The sequence below is a fragment of the Pantherophis guttatus genome, chromosome 4 (genome assembly GCF_059756535.1).
Source record: "Pantherophis guttatus breed Tessera chromosome 4, ASM5975653v1, whole genome shotgun sequence".
NCBI classification, from domain to species: Eukaryota; Metazoa; Chordata; class Lepidosauria; order Squamata; family Colubridae; genus Pantherophis; species Pantherophis guttatus.
Window position 1 is genome coordinate 140327814 of NC_142066.1, and position 16599 is coordinate 140344412.

The window sequence follows — 16599 nt, forward strand, 5'->3', positions numbered from 1 at the left end:
TATTGGCAGGGAGGCAGAGGTCAACCCCGAGGCGCCTCATATGTGGGGTGCCACAAGGGTTGGTCCTCTTGCCCCTTCTGTTCAGCATTTATGTAAAGCCGCTGGGCGAGGTGGTGAAGTACCATCAGTACGCTGATGATACTCAGCTGTACATCTCCACCCCGGACCACCCCAACGATGCCCTTGAAGTGATGTCATGGTGCCTGGAGACCGTGCGGATCTGGATGGGGAGAAACAGGCTCAGGCTCAACCCATCCAAGACCGAGTGGCTGTGGTTTCCGACATCCTGATATAGTCAGTTGGTGCCATCACTGACTATTGGGGGGCAAATCGCTGGCACCCACGGAGAGGGCTCGCAACTTGGGCGTCCTCCTGGATTCACGGCTGTCTTTAGAAGAGCATGTGACAGCCGTGACCGGGAGGATTTTTCATCAGGTTCACCTGATTCGCCAGTTGCGTCCCTTTCTGGATCGGGACTCCTTACGCACGGTCACTCATGTCCTCGTCACTTCCCTCCTGGACTACTGCAACGCTCTCTACATGGGGCTCCCCTTGAGGAGCATCCGGAGGCTCCAACTGGTGCAGAGTGCAGCCGCACAGGTGGTTATGGGAGCAACATGGCGAGCTGCACTGGCTCCCGGTGGTCTTCCGTGTGCGCTTCAAGGTCTTGGTTACCACCTTTAGAGCGCTCCATAGCTTAGGACCTGGTTATTTACGGGACCGCCTGCTGCCACCAGTAGCCTCCCATTGGCCGGTATGCTCTCATAGATAGGAGCTCCTCCGGGTGCCATCGGCCAAACAATGTAGACTGGCAGCCCCAAGTTGGAGAGCCTTCTCTGTGGGGGCACCTACTATCTGGAATGAGCTCCCCCCGGAGATACAGAGGATCGCAGATCTACGCACCTTCCACTGCACTCTCAAGACCTTTTTATTCCATCAGGCTGGCCTGGCCTAATTTTTCCCTTTTTAAAACGCAAATTTTAATTCATTCTTAATTTATTGGGGTGTTTTAAATCTGTCTGCGGCCAAATTGTTTAATTCAGTTTAATTCAGTTTTAAATTTTGTATTTATGTGTTTTTATCTTGTGGCTATTCACCGCCCTGAGTCCTTCAGGAGTAGGGCGGTATGTAAATCAAATAAACAAAAACAAACAAACAAATAAACAAAACAAAAAGCATTTTTTCGGCTGAAGAAAAAATGCTTTTAAAAGTAAAAAAAAAAAAGCTCAGCTGGGCATAGGGGGTGGGCAGGGATTTTTGCTATCGGTTCTGTGAACCACCCACTGTCATCGCTACTGGATCGGGCGATCCTGTCCGAACTGGGAGCATTTCACCTCTGCTGTTAAGTGAATACCTGCGTCTGTTAAATTAGTAACATGTTTATTAAGGGAATCTGGCTTTCCCCATTGACTTTGCTTGTAAGAAGGTTGGAAAAGAGATCATGTGACTGACCCTGGGATGCTGCAACCGTCATAAATTTGAAGCAGTTGCCAAGCATCTAGGAATTTTGATCATGTGACCATGGGGATGCTGCAATGGTTGTAAGTGTGAAAAATGGTCGTAAGTCACTTTTTCACAGCCTTTCTAACTCTGAATGGTCATTAAATGAATTGTTGTAAGTTGAGGACTACCTGTAATGTGAAACTTCCAGCAGGATACTCATGAGCATTATTGTGCCTGCAGAATTTGGGTCTTTTTATTTTATTTATTAAATTTGTTTGCCACTCATGTCATCATGAGGTGACTTTGGGAGGCTTACAATGTTAAGTTGATAGTTCTTTTGGGGACCTCTGTTCTACCCGATTCTGAGCTTTGAATGATATAATAAATTATATGTGGTATGCTGCACAATAAAAAACTCAGGCTGTAGTCTTCTACTTTTCCAAATAATGTCTCTGAGTCTTCTGGCTCTTCCTTATCACTGTGTTAATGTGTTTTCCTCAGGTCTGTTAGGCACTATACCAGCATATTTTTGTACTTCCTTTAGTGCTGAGTCCTATTCTGCCTCAGCGATGAGGCCAGTAGTTGCTGCTTTCCTCACATATTTAATGCGAGACAACTTAAGGAAAGTGATTGGTGCATTTCCCTGGCATAAGCTGCTCATGGGAGAAACATCCATCATTCAGCCTAAGAGTGTCGGCGGGTTATGACAGATTTCTAAACCATCTATCAGATGGTACGTCTTTATGGCAGATTCTGCTTAGTAAAATACTCAGGTCTCTACTGTAGGTAAAACCTGCCTGGAGTCATGAACAGGTTTTCTTGTAACTTATTAGTGCCTTTCTGCTAAAGGGAGTTTTTTTAAAATCAAATTATGTCTTATCAAATTATGAGAATATTTATGACATTTCTAAAATTATGTCTGTGTTTAATTGGGCCCGCTAATATCAGCTACTGCCTCTCAGAATTAAGTTAATTATTTTCGTTACTTACTGATTTTTAGATGGGTTAACATTAACAACTTAGTCATTTCATAACATTCATTGTTAAAATAAAGCTAGAATAGAATAACAGAGTTGGAAGGGACCTAGGAGGTCTACTAATCTAACCCCCTGCTTAGGCAGGAAACCTTACACTATCTTCAGACAAATGATACAAATAAAAGATACTGAATATACTTGCAAATAAATGGAGAATTTTAGATTCCCAATATACACCTCAAATTACATTTGGTTATGCTCTTTATTTATGGACGGGCTTATTCATGAATATATATGTCGTTTTGTGAGAGAGATGGGCGGTTTTATAAATTTGATATAAATAAATATGCACATATTTATGTTATATATGTAGTTCCCTTGAGCAAATCACCATCTTTGTTTCTAGTCTGTAAACTGTAGCTATCACTAACAAAGGCAAAGAAATTAGGGAACGTTTATTTTTAAATACCAATACATACTTTTTCTTTATCAAGAAAATAAGTGTAATAAGAGGTAATGCTAAATATCATTGGCACTTAAAGATAATTATCTACATCTTCTACTTTTTCCAGTGCCACTACAAAACAGTCTGAAGGTTTTGTTCCTGTGTAAGTTCATGTTTTGTCTGCACCGCAAATAGCCCAAAATATATGAAAATACAAAATGAAATGTGAAAAAACCCTCAGATATCAATCACCAAATAGACATAGCAATGGTGAAATGTAAAATTTGTTACTACCGGTTCTGTGGGCGTGGCTTGGGGGTAATGTGACTGGGTGGGCGTGGCCAGTTTTTTTTTTTTTTTTAACTTTTAAAAGCATTTTTTTGGCCAAAGAGGTTATAGAAAAAATTCTTTTAAAAGTTAAAAAAAAAAACCTCTGATGATTGCGCGGCTCAGTGGGCATGGGGGGGGAGGGATTTATGCTACCGGTTCTCCAAACCACCCGCCGCCATCACTACCGGATCAGGCGATCTGGTCCAAACCTGGAGCATTTCACGCCTGAGACATAGTATAAATTAAGTGACTTTAAAAAACTTAATAAGTTGGTATTTCACATTGGCTCTGGTTCCCTAGAGTTTTGTCTAATTCCATTGAAGCCTTTTTATACTTTAGAGTACAGCTATAATCTGGTTTAAATGCAGTTCTGTAATTGGTCCAAAGTTATTCAGAGATTTTCCAATGCCGAGAATGGAATTGGACCTGGATCTTTCTGGTTCTGGCTCAGAACTTAAATCTCTACACCATGCTGGATCTCTATATAGTTTAGTTTAGTTTAGTTTAGTTTAGTTTAGTTTAGTTTAGTTTAGTTTAGTTTAGTTTAGTTTAGTTTAGTTTAGTTTAGTTTAGTTTAGTTTAGTTTAGTTTAGTTTAGTTTAGTTTAGTTTAGTTTAGTTTAGTTTAGTTTAGTTTAGTTTAGTTTAGTTTAGTTTAGTTTAGTTTAGTTTAGTTTAGTTTAGTTTAGTTTAGTTTAGTTTAGTTTAGTTTAGTTTAGTTTAGTTTAGTTTAGTTTAGTTTAGTTTAGTTTAGTTTAGTTTAGTTTAGTTTAGTTATTTGTATACTGCCCTACTCCCGAAGGACTCAGGGCGGTGAACAGCCAAACAATAAAATACATAGATACAAAAAATTTAAAAAACCAGATAAAATCAAATTAAATCATTTTGGCCCAGACAGATTAAAACACCCCGATAATTTAAAAACAGATTAAAATTTACATATTTAAAAAAGGAAAGAGATTAGGCCAAGCCCGCCTGATGGAATAAAAAGGTCTTCACAGCGCGGCGGAAGGTGCGCAGATCCGGGATCCTCTGTATCTCCGGGGGGAGCTCATTCCAGACGGTAGGTGCCCCCACAGAGAAGGCTCTCCCCCTAGGGGCCGCCAGTCGACACTGTTTGGCTGACGGCACCCGGAGGAGTCCCTCTCTCTGAGAGCGTACTGGCCGGTGGGAGGCTATTGGTGGTAGTAGGCGGTCCCGTAGATAACCAGGTCCTAAGCCATGGAGTGCTTTAAAGGTGGTAACCAAAACCTTGAAGCGCACCCAGAAGACCACCGGGAGCCAGTGCAGCTCGCGCAGGAGAGGTGTTACATGGGAGCGCCATGTCGCTCCCATTACCACCCGCGCGGCCGTACTCTGCGCCAGTTGGAGCATCCGGGTGCTCCTCAAGGAGAGCCCCATGTAGAGAGCATTGCAATAGTCCAGGCGGGAGGTGACGAGGGCATGAGTGACCGTGCGTAACGAGTCCCGATCCAGAAAGGGACGCAACTGGCGAATCAGGCGAACCTGATGAAAAATCCTCCCGGTCACGGCCGTCAAGTGCTCTTCTAAAGACAGCCGTGAATCCAGGAGGATGCCTAAGTTGCGAGCCCTCTCCGTGGGGGCCAATGATTTGCCCCCAATAGTCAGTGATGGCGTCAACTGACTATATCAGGACATCAGAAACCACAGCCACTCGGTCTTGGATGGGTTGAGCCTGAGCCTGTTCCTCCCCATCCAGATCCGTACGGCCTCCAGGCACCCGGACATCACTTCAAGGGCATCGTTGGGGTGATCCAGGGTGGAGATGTACAGCTGGGTGTCATCAGCATACTGATGGTACTCCACCCCAAAACCACGGATGAGCTACACAGAAAAATAAGTTTCTTCGTCCTTGCTTCTCCATTCATTTCTCCTATCTATTCTGTACTAAGTCTTTATTTAGCCTTGTACTGTAGCTTGAATATTGTTCGTAGTATCGATTTATGGAACACAAATTATTATCTCCTGAAAATAGTGTTTGGTTTGTTTTAATAATTTTATCATTATGTATAAATAGTTTTAAACTATTTATAACATTTAATTTAATTAATTTGATTTAATTTAATTTCTGCATATTTTACCATAGGGTAACTCTGGGCAGCTTACAATCAGGGTGGATTTTCCATATAAAAATATGGAAAACATATTACCATCCAAAGGTTATTCCATCATGAAATAAAAATTAGTTTTTTAATTATGTAGAATAAGGCTGTATATGTTTAATTTTTTTGGTAAATAAATTCCATTAATCCATTCACAATGTCATGCTCTTCCAGAGGTTTTTGTAAGATTATTGGGCAGTTTCTCTGCCTACAAGCTATTATCACAGATGCTTGGTTTACTTTTGCAGTTCTCAAAACTGAATTTGATTCAGCAGAGATCACATGCCTCTTCTTCACAGCAAAAATGTTATAACATGAACAGAGTTGAGAAAAAGACCTTAATCCTATTGTTCTACAAATCTATGAATACAGAATCAACCCCTTCAGTGCTAAGTTTCAAGAAGTTCAGTGAATAGAATAGAAACAATATTTTTCTGATTGTTTGGAGTGGAATAGATCTGCACAAGAAGAAAGTGAAACTAAGTGTGAGGGGGAAGAGGCAAGCAGACAAGCAGTAGAAAATGAAAGTGAAACTTTCTGAGCACAATACTGCACAGCCACAGACAGACAAGTCTTTGGATCTTTTTGTGTGTATTACCTGAGGTTTATCACATTCTTTCCTTGGAGGAAAAAACCTATAATGGCAGAAGGACGTAAAAGAGGCCCAGTTTGGCAATATTTTAATGAAATTCCTTTACCTATCGGTAAACTGCAAACACTGCAACAAAGAAATGCAAGGCCTGGTGGCCCGAATGAGGCAAAATCATGAGAAGGGCTGTGATGAAGATGACCAAAGAAACACATTTGAACAGGCAGGATCTTCAGGTTGGTAAACATTTTTATTGAATCATATTTCTAAAGACTGCCTTGAACTGTCATGTTTGAGCAAAATTATATTTCTTCTTATTATTACTGCATGTTACTGTCATTTGGTACAGGAAATATTCCTTTTGGGGCAGTGCTGTGTATAATAAGCAGAAATTGTATAATCAATAAAATAACAGCATTGACTTTTTTGTTTAGGGGAATTCATGGATTCTGGAAACTATCCACCTTCAAGATCACCATCCTCCTGTTCTACAGTTTCAGAGTTATCCATCCAGGATACTGCTTCATTAGCATCATCATCATCATCAGACACCCACAGCCACATATCACTATCACCTAAAAGAAAGAAAAAACCCTTCCCTCCTGGAACCACCATAAATAAGTTTGTGATAAAAACTAGCAGATTAGAAAAAGAGTTAATTGATGAAAAAATTGCCCAGTTTGTTTATGCAATGAACTCTTCTTTCCGTCTGACTGAGAACCCACATTTCATTAATATGGTTCAGTCACTGAGACCAGGATACAATCCACCCAGCAGAGCAGATGTTGCAGGGAAACTGCTGGATAAAGTGTATGACAGAGAAATGGAGCAATGTGCAACAGCTCTGGAGGGTAGAATTGTTAACCTAAGTATTGATGGGTGGAGTAATGTCCACAATGATCCTAATGTATGTGCTTATATAACAACAGAAGAAGGGAAAATCTTCCTTGCACAGACAATTGATATGTCAGGAAATGCACACACAGCAGAATAGTTACAAGAAGTGGCAGTAAAAGCTATAATAACATGTGAACAAAAATTCAAATGTCTAGTACGCAGTTTAGTCACAGACAATGCTGCAAATGTATCCAAGATGAGAAGAAATTTAGAAGAGCAGAAAGGGAATACAAAGCTAATAACATGGTTGCAGTGCTCATTTGCTGCACCTCTTAGCCAAAAACTTAAGTTTCCAGAAATAAAGACTAATGTTGTTGAAATTGCTAAATACTTCCGTAACAATCATTTTGCTGCAATAACTCTGAAAAGGATGGGTGGAACCAAGCTAACGCTCCCACAAGATGTTAGATGGAACTCTGTGGTGGACTGTTTTGAGCAGTATATTAAGAACTGGCCTATACTGATGACAGTTTGTGAAGAAAATCGAGATAAAATAGATGGCACTGTCACGGCCAAAATCCTTAACATTGGGTTTAAGAGAAATGTTGAACATATGCTGAGCATCCTGAAACCCATCTCTGAAGCTTTAAACAAAATACAGAAAAATAGCTGTTTTATTGCTGATGCTGTTGAAATTTGGAAGGAACTGAATGAACACTTAAAAACAAAACTACACATGGACAGAATTAAATTACAAGCATTAAAAAAACGAATGGGACAAGTACTGTCTCCAGCTCATTTTTTGGCAAATATTGTCAATATCCAGTATCAGGGTCAAAACTTAAGTGCTGAGGAAGAAGAGTTAGCTATGACATGGGTATCCAGCAATCATCCATCTGTAATGCCAACTATAATAAACTTCAAAGCTAAGGGGAAACCATTCAAGAAATATATGTTTGCTGAAGATATTTTAAAGAAAGTCACACCAGTGAACTGGTGGAAGTCACTTAAGCACTTGGATTTAGAGACTGTTCAAGTAATGATTTCTCTTTTAACAGCAGTAGCTTCTTCTGCAGGCGTTGAAAGAATATTCTCTTCCTTAAAGAGTTTCTTAAAATATATATATATATTGTTTAGCCAAATTAGTTAACAAACATGGATGTTTGTTTAAGCAAATAACATATGCTGTAATGTTATTATTTCAGTAAATAAATCTATTTAAATTGTTATTATTAAGGTAATGATTATTTTTCTCCTTCCTAAGTATAACAGAAAAGTTGTCCAAATATGAATGATTAACCTATTAAATGGGGAATAAAAAAACTAATATGAAAAGTTGTTATTCTAAAAATCTTCATCTACTTGCATATTAAAGTTATACCAGCAAGAATTAGTCTTTATGTAGAAAACTATGATTTAAATCAAGCCTTACTCACTAGTGATTTAAATTGTGATTTAAATCATGATTTAAATCAAATCCACCCTTACAATCATAAAAATATGTTTATACATATACAATTAAAACATAAATTAAAATCAAACATTAAACCTAAGGACACATGGGGGGTGGAGTGGGGTGTATGTGAGGTGGGATCTGTTATTATTCAATCAACCACCTCTACTGTGCTATTCCCCCAGTGGATTCCCAAGCCAACTGTGCACTGACGCCTTGAATTGCATCCGGAAGCAGATCAGCTGCAACCAATGCAGCTTGCGGAGCAGTGGTGTTATAGGGGCCATTCTTGGGGGCCCTAAAACCGCTCCCACTGCACCAGCTGTAGCTTCCAAATGCTCTTCAAGGGTAGCCCAGTTTAGAGCACATTCCAATAGTCCAACTATGGGATGACCAGGCACTGAACGACAGCTCAGGGAATCCTGATCCAAGAAAGGCTGCAAGTGACCCACAACACAAAGTTGTGCAAATGCTTTCCTAACCGCAATGCCATCTGCTGCTCAAGCAGGAGTCACGAGTCCAGGAGAATCCCCAAGTTGCTTCATTCATTCTGAATGAAGTTTGATTAACTATCATTATATTGGGGTGGCTAATTTACTTTCTAGATTTAATTTCATGCTGATGTTTTTATTTCAATATTTATACAGAAGAGAATTATTGGAAAAATATTCTTAGCCTTTACATACTTTATAAGCAATATTTTGTAAATAAGTATTAGGGTTCCAGTATAAAATAGGTTTACAATGTGTATTTTAATGTCCTTACCAACACCCTAGTTTCAAACTTCATATATTCCTCGGAAATGTTATTAAAAACAGATAAAGATAAAATAGGTACAAATTGTCTCAGCACAAAGTACAAGTAGCCCTCGACATAAAATAGTTAATTTAGTGACCGTTCAAAATTACAATAGTACTGAAAAATGTAACTTATGACCATTTTTCACACTTACAACCATTGCATCATACTCATGGTCACGTGATCAGAATTCAGCCGCTTGGCAACTGACTCATATTTATGACAGTTGCCATGTCTTGAGATCATATTAATCCCCCTTGCGATCTCCTGAGAAGCAAAGTCAATGGGGAAGCCAGATTGACTTAACAACTGTGGCAAGAAAGATTGTAAAATGGAGCAAAACTCACTTTAACAAATGTCCCAAAGCTGACCTGGATGACTGAGAATCTCTGTAGACATTCACTTAACAGATGTTTCGTTTAGCAACAAAAAGTTTGGAGTCAATTGTGATTGTAAACTGAGGACTACCTGTAATTATATTTTAATCTTCATCAATATGGTTATGTTCTTAGAAAATTTTAGCGTTTCCTTCGTACCACCTGTTGATGCAATGATATCTTTGGCTTTCATATGTAGCCACTGCTGTATCTATATTAGCAAGTGAGAATGTGGCTATTCACAATGATCACGTGGACATATAGAGTAAACACCTGCTCAGCTTGTATTAGCCAGTTTCTGTTTGTAGAATTTGTCATAGTTCCTTCCAATACTGTAAATGAGGCTATGGTAATTTAGTAGGTGTGCATAAAGAAAATGGCTTCTAATAATATTTTTAAGGTTTCATAAACCCTTAAGAATTAATATAGGAATATCTACACTGCCCTCCACTGTTCACTCCTGCCAGTTCAGATCTGCATATAACATACATTTCTGATTCAGTCACTTTATACATTAGATTAATGGGAAATACAATCTACTGTATATAATCTGTATAATCTACTTGAATATAACTTCAAGATGTATCTCCTAAATACCATTTTTATTTAGAAATGTTTGTAAATAATCTTTCTACCCTAGATTTTTATTTACTCAAAGTTTACCAATGTCTTTCCGGAGAATTATTTCTTAAATATAATTAAGAATTGGGTGACTATTGTTAAAAACCCTTCATCCAAATTCCATTTTTTAAAATTACATATAATATATAAAATTATTTTATACAACAATTTATCCTGTTAAAAGCTATTCTGCTAATTGGGAAGATGGAATGTGAGGAACCAAAAAGGATTGGACATGTCCCTGAAAAAACATGAATCTTTAAAATCCTTACAATTATGTTCATAATACAATAAAAGTTGTGAATCTTCTGGATTTAGAAAATGTCTTTGGCGATTTTTATGCTTTAGTAATAGAAGGAACAAAGTAACAAAATGTTTTAATTTTTGGAGATTATTTATTTTAATCATTTTCTGTGCAATATATCCTGCTTTTATTATTTTTATAAATAACTCAAAGTGATGAATATCCACAATAGAGTTTAAATCCGCACTTAGCTTCTGTTGAGCATTTCAAGCATCTTTAAACCAAAGTCAGAAAAACTGAAGTTTTACCATTTGTTTTAATCTGAGTGGCATTTGTTGTTTCTATACTGTATAAATTATTAATTTATTTGAAGTCTTTATCAATTAATTCTTTTCAAATCTATTCAGTAATTTTTCTATAAGCTTCAGTAGTGCAATTATGGATGTTGATTTGTGTTCATTTCTTAGAGCTTCAGCATAGATAGAGATCAACCTGCCTAATGTTCTACTAAATTTAGTCACGAGTATCCAGGGGGAGGGATGGGTAAAAGAACCAATAACAAAATGAGTATTGTAGTCCCATGATGCAAACTCTTCCCTTTGAATCACTTGAAATCCATGAGACCTACTGTCAGGATTAATCTTTTAATTACATTAAAAGGATCAAAGCTGCAGATTTTAAGAGTGACATTTTAGCAATTCTGTTTTACTTGTGTTTTAATCTGAATTATTTACTATTTTTTTCCTTTAAAATATTCAGTTTCCTGCATTTTTAAACTTGATTTTTTTAATATTAATATTTACTATTGTTTTATTTCAGAATGACCTTATTTAAAAATGTATGAGGCTATTTATAATTGACTCTGTGGCAGTGATTAAAGAGGTGTGAATAATAGGTTAGAAAATGTTGACAGCTCCTTGTTTGCTAGTCTGCCGTTAGCACATTTATGATGCTCAATCCTACTTCATTTATTGTAAGACAATATCTGCATTTGACATCTGCTTACTAATGTTATGTATTCTTGGGAGGCGACTGAGTTTTAAGTTAGTTAATTACTCATAAATCATTCTACATGAGTATTTCACAATCATACTTCATTTATGAGTTGACGGGTAGTATTTGTTGATTTATTCAATTTCTATAGCAGCCCATCTCAAACTCGTGACCCTGAGCACCCATATATCAGTTCTAATTATGTATTTATCAGAAATATTTTGAGTAAATTTTATTAATTAAAATGTGCTCAAGTATGAAACCAATATTTTGATATCAGAATTTATATCGAAGCACTCAAAATCATGATAAAAATCCAAATCCATTTTCTAAACAATACATTATTTTTAAGCGATGTTATTGCATATCTAGCTTATAGGAAGTAAAGTTTTGAATACATAATAGAAGTAAGAGATAGTAAGAGGCAGCCTCTGAAATTTAGGGAAACTATCATAATTGACTGCATATTTTCCTTTATTTTGGCATATACTCCAACGAATTTAATTGGGCTTACTTTTCAATAAATGAACATAAAATTGCACTGCATAATAAATGGAATAAGAAATATTCTGATTTTTTTTTTTTTTTACAAAGAGAGCAGACTCATTGGGTATATGTTCCAGTTGGATGAATTTTGAAACAACTTAAGGATTCACCATGTTTTTAGAACTCTCACACATGCTTTTCGCTTATATCTCCTGATCACTATAAACTTAACAATTGTCACAAAATGAAGATAGATGTGTCTATGCTAAGATACAGATTACAAAATCAATATCACAGTTAAGTGGTATTTTTTTTTCCCCTGATTGTGCAATATCATCTTATAAACTGGAGATTGCTATCGTTGATGTTTTTCCTATGTAAAGAACTTTCTCTGTATAGCAAAATATACAAAGGATACTTTGGAGGAAATAGATTTTTTCTCTTTAGCATGATATTTTATTTAGACAGAAATGTTTTAAAATGCAAAAGTGCCATTTTTGAGTGGTAAGAATAGACCCATGACTAAAATACTCCAAAAGATCCATTTACATCTGATCTCTATAGAAAGGTATAATTTTAAACAATGTTGCTCTTACCTTAGATACTCTGGATTATATTTCTGCACCCTCTCTTTTTCACAGACACATTGAAAGAGATAAATATGTCTCTCTTCTGTGCTTTTTAGCTATTTGGGAAGCATTGATTTCTACTTAATATTTTTCCTAAGTAAAGGAAGATAGCCAGTGAAGTTTCTGACCCCAGCCCTTTCGCAGTCTATGATTGTATCTATCTATTTCCTAAAATAGGAAATGTCTGGCCCATCTTTATTGAATATTAAATAGGTAACATTTAATTTATGGTCATTGTTCAGCCATATGTAGAATTGCAAAATACCGTATATCAGATATTAAAAGTAAATGTTGATTTTTAGACCATGTATCACAAGTAAACAGAGAAACACCACAGCTATTCTAACCTATTTTTATTCTAAGGCAGGGCAATATTTCCCTGCAGCAAAAAAAAACTTTTTTTGAAGAAAAAGCAATGGCAAAGTTACTATATAACGGGTCCTTATTCTTTGCCTCAGCAGAGGGAGAGTGCTACCCAAATTTTTGGGATCAGTTTTGCAAAAACTGATTTTTGCATACTTTTGCATACTAAACATACTTTCATTGCAATTCCAAAATCAGAATTGGGAGTCTTGGATCTGATTGCTATTCTTAGCTATTTCCCTATTCTATCCAGTCGAATAATTTGGAGTATAGGTATTTAATGTACATTTTGCTGACTATGTTCAGGAGACTGGGCAGCAATGTAGGGTCTTTTTTATAGATTGGCACAATAATTGCCATTGCCCAGTCTTTCAAAATATGAACATCTCTAAAGTTAACAACTAAAGGAGCCGTAATAACAGGAAGTTTGGCTGGAAGATAAAGTTTGCCCTTTACAGAGAATTCTTGATGATGTATCAGGCTTTCTTTTCTATATTATCTTTCCTTTCCTGTCAACAAGAAATCTGTCATAAAGCAGATTAACTATTTTTGACTGGCTCATAGAAACCCAGTTCCTGTACTATTTAGACTAGAATTCTATAGCTTGTGCTCCTCCACAATACAAATAACCAGGTTAAACAAACTTATTAAAACAATCCACGTTAAAAGGTATAGTTGTATTACTCTATTTGACACATGTTACTCAAATAATGATTTGAGAATACTTCTCCCAAATAACTTGTCTTGAGACAATTTATGTAGATAACAATAGGAAGATCATGTTCTGACTGAAATCTTAAAATGGATTGTCTGGTAAATATGACCTTGGTAACTTTGCAGTTCAGTTACATTTCAAGAAGTTGGTGAAAAATGTGATACCTAGATTGCTGACATATAAAATTACAGAGAAAATATTATTCTTGTACTGAAGGATCTGTACTAGTTGCACAAATTAAAATGCTGGTATTAATGTACCCATCTAAAAGATTGCCTTTCCTGTTACAAATCTATTCCATTAAGATGCATTGGAGAGGTCTTGAAAAAGCATCTCCATTGTCAGTTCCATATTTCTGGTTCAATTAAAAAGCCCTTTTTTGTTGCACTCTATCGATCTAATTTGTTAATAATTGCGTTTGCTCGCCACTTCGTCAACATTTGGAAAACCTAAAAAGATACATACTTTTCACCATACAGTTTACTGTTCGATTTTTTTTAATAGCATTGATCAGTTTTTAAATTTTAATATTCTGTTTTTAAGTTTTTTAACTGCCTTGGAATGCTCACTATCATGGAAAGGTGTGGTGACAAACCTGAAGTAAATATTACCCCTGCCCTGACTGATCAGATCACATTTATCCATGTCCATGAAGACTGGACAGATTGCTAAGAGGTGGCAGACTCCAAACAATTAACATACTGGAGCTGGAAAAGTAGAAATGCTTGTTTTGGAGAGAGAAAGAGATCTCATAGTTCAGTAATTTAAGCCTGGATCAAAGTTAAGGGGAAAAGACGGATTCAACCCTACCTGACAAGGACAAGGTTTGAACCGAGCTGTTTCAACAACTGCTTGAGAAATATAAAATGAGCTTTGCTCAAGTCTATAAAATGTAGCAATAAGCAATAAGACTTTACATGACTGCATCACTTGGCAACTACAATCCCAGCACTTCCCATTGCTACCGTTAACTAACAATCATAGATTTTTAAGCAAGTACCCCACCCCAATCCAAGCCATTCTGGGCTTGGTGCCTTCTAGCCCAGAAAGGCTTGAATTGGGGAGGCAAACACCTCAGATGAATCTGTTTGCCACACCCCAGGAATCCATAACTGCCCCAGCCCAGTCTTGCCAGCCTGAGACCCCTGTCACCCTATACTCTCGGCCTCCAGGTAACCTTCATTGTCTTAGTAGTCCTGCTGATGATGAGGCATGCTGAGTCTGGGGCATGCGAAACCAAAAAACAAAAGCAGTGCCTCAGCCAGAGTGTAATAAAAATCCCCTTTGCAAAAGGCTTCTGTTTGAGGTGGACTTTGCCCTGCAGGAAGGCTGTGGACCAGAAGGGCATAGGTAGATGGGAGGAATTGAAGCGCACCTGCGGTAGTAAGCGATGGTGGGTTGCCAATGAATTTTAATCGTGTGACATGTGACTGCAACAACTGTAAGTTCAGGCATGCTTAATGGACTGGGGAGGGGGGTGTACACCGAACAACCATTTTATTTATCACTTTTCTATATTGCCTGTCTCACGTGACTGTGTGTGGTTTATAACAAACTTACTGGCTGGTTGCCATAAGTTGAGGACTAATGTACATATGACTCAGAGGAAAGTTGTTATGTGAAAGAACATATGTGTCATTGGCTACAATGCAAGGTTCAAATTAGAAGGATGGAAGAAATACTTCCCCAGTTAGATTAAAAATATCTGACCTGAAGCAGTTTAGTTGGCTAAAAATTATGTTGCCACTTGGAAAATTGAGAAGCACAGGAGGAAGCTTCTGAGTTTGTCAATCACTTAGAGGTTTGGGGTAGAACTAAAAACAAAAGTCAAAATTTAAAAATCTAAGCTTTCTACAGGGCAGTGCCAGAAAAAGAGCAAGTAAAATCCCCAAAAACAAAGAATGGCAAGAACAAGGGGAGTAAAGATTGCCTGTTATAGCCTGCCATCCAAGAGATCTAACTCCACTAATTCAATTCTACAGAAAAATTCCCTCTTAAAAATTATAATAGTAGAGGTCAAAAAGCAGAAGAATTTTTGTACTCTGGCAATAAGACTTTATTTAATTCAAAGGCCATCATTAATATTTTTCAAGAAACTAAAGAAGTCCTCTGGTTAAAGTCTGGACTCAGGCCTGAAAGTAAAAGCAAAAAAAATCACTGATGGTATTTTTGAAGAATTGCCCTACAAAATAATTATTGGTATTGACTTGCCAGTTTATGGGGAACTGATTCATAAAAACTCTGTGCTGCAAAACAAGAAGAAGGAATAACTACAATGGCCGCAAGAACTGAAGATAGCTTCAGAAACTGGATCAAGAGAAATAGGAAAAGAAGAAAAGCAAAAAAAGATTCTGATATTTTGCCCTTCACCCAGGCCTAATGCCAGGAACAACGCCAAGGAAAGAATCTGCTATTAACAAAGTAAGCAAGAGCCAAAAGGCTAAACTTTAGACACAAAAGTGGGATATTGATATTAAAAGTTTTCAAGAAAAAGGAAAATTGCAAAAGAGCAGTAACTGAAAAAGAGGATGATCAAATAGAAAAAAGGGCAGGGATCTTAAACAGACTTTGTAGTGATCGCCATTCTGAAGTTGTTCTACTCTACAGCTTTACTGACATATGTCCATAAAAATCTATACTCAGATCACACAGGGCAAGAAAAAAAAATTAATGACCTTCAGAGACAGATTCATTTAGTATATTTTTGATTCTTACTCTATTTTCTAGAATTGCTATGGATACTTTTACCAAATAAGTCAAAGAACATCAGTATGTACTTTTGATTTCTCATTATACTACTAGTAATAACTACTAATTACACAAAAGCAATTTGCTGCACACAATCATAGCAAAAGTTATGCCAGTTGGTTTCTTTTATGTTGCTCAGTAGAGTAGGAATCTCTAATGAGATTCTCACAGATCAAGCCTCCAGTTTTTAATCTGCTTTCTGAAGAATTTGTACACAAATTTGGGAATATTTGTCCTTTATAGAGATATTGGCTGAGATACTATCTTTGGTTTAAATCAAATTCATGTATATTTAATCAGAATAATAAGGAACTATAAATAAATAAATGGAAAAAGCTCACTTTAAGACTGAAGCTAAAACCAAACCAAACTGAATTAATGCTGTAGATTTTATCTTTGTATTTTAAAGTTTTATGATGATATTCACCT

The 16599-nt window shown here is 36.9% G+C and overlaps 1 protein-coding gene across 9 annotated transcripts in view; it reads left to right on the plus strand.

Moving 5' to 3' along the window:
• The window catches only part of ZEB1 (zinc finger E-box binding homeobox 1), an 86236-nt gene that overhangs the window by 38514 nt on the left and 31123 nt on the right, over positions 1–16599 (plus strand). Inside the window, exon 1 of one of the 9 annotated variants that reach the window (XM_087892972.1) lies at positions 15683–15843. The exons of the other annotated variants lie outside the window; for them this stretch is intronic. The gene's annotated coding sequence lies outside the window, so the exon portion shown is untranslated. Of the gene's footprint in view, positions 1–15682; positions 15844–16599 lie in introns of those variants that run through there. 9 annotated transcript variants of the gene reach the window in all.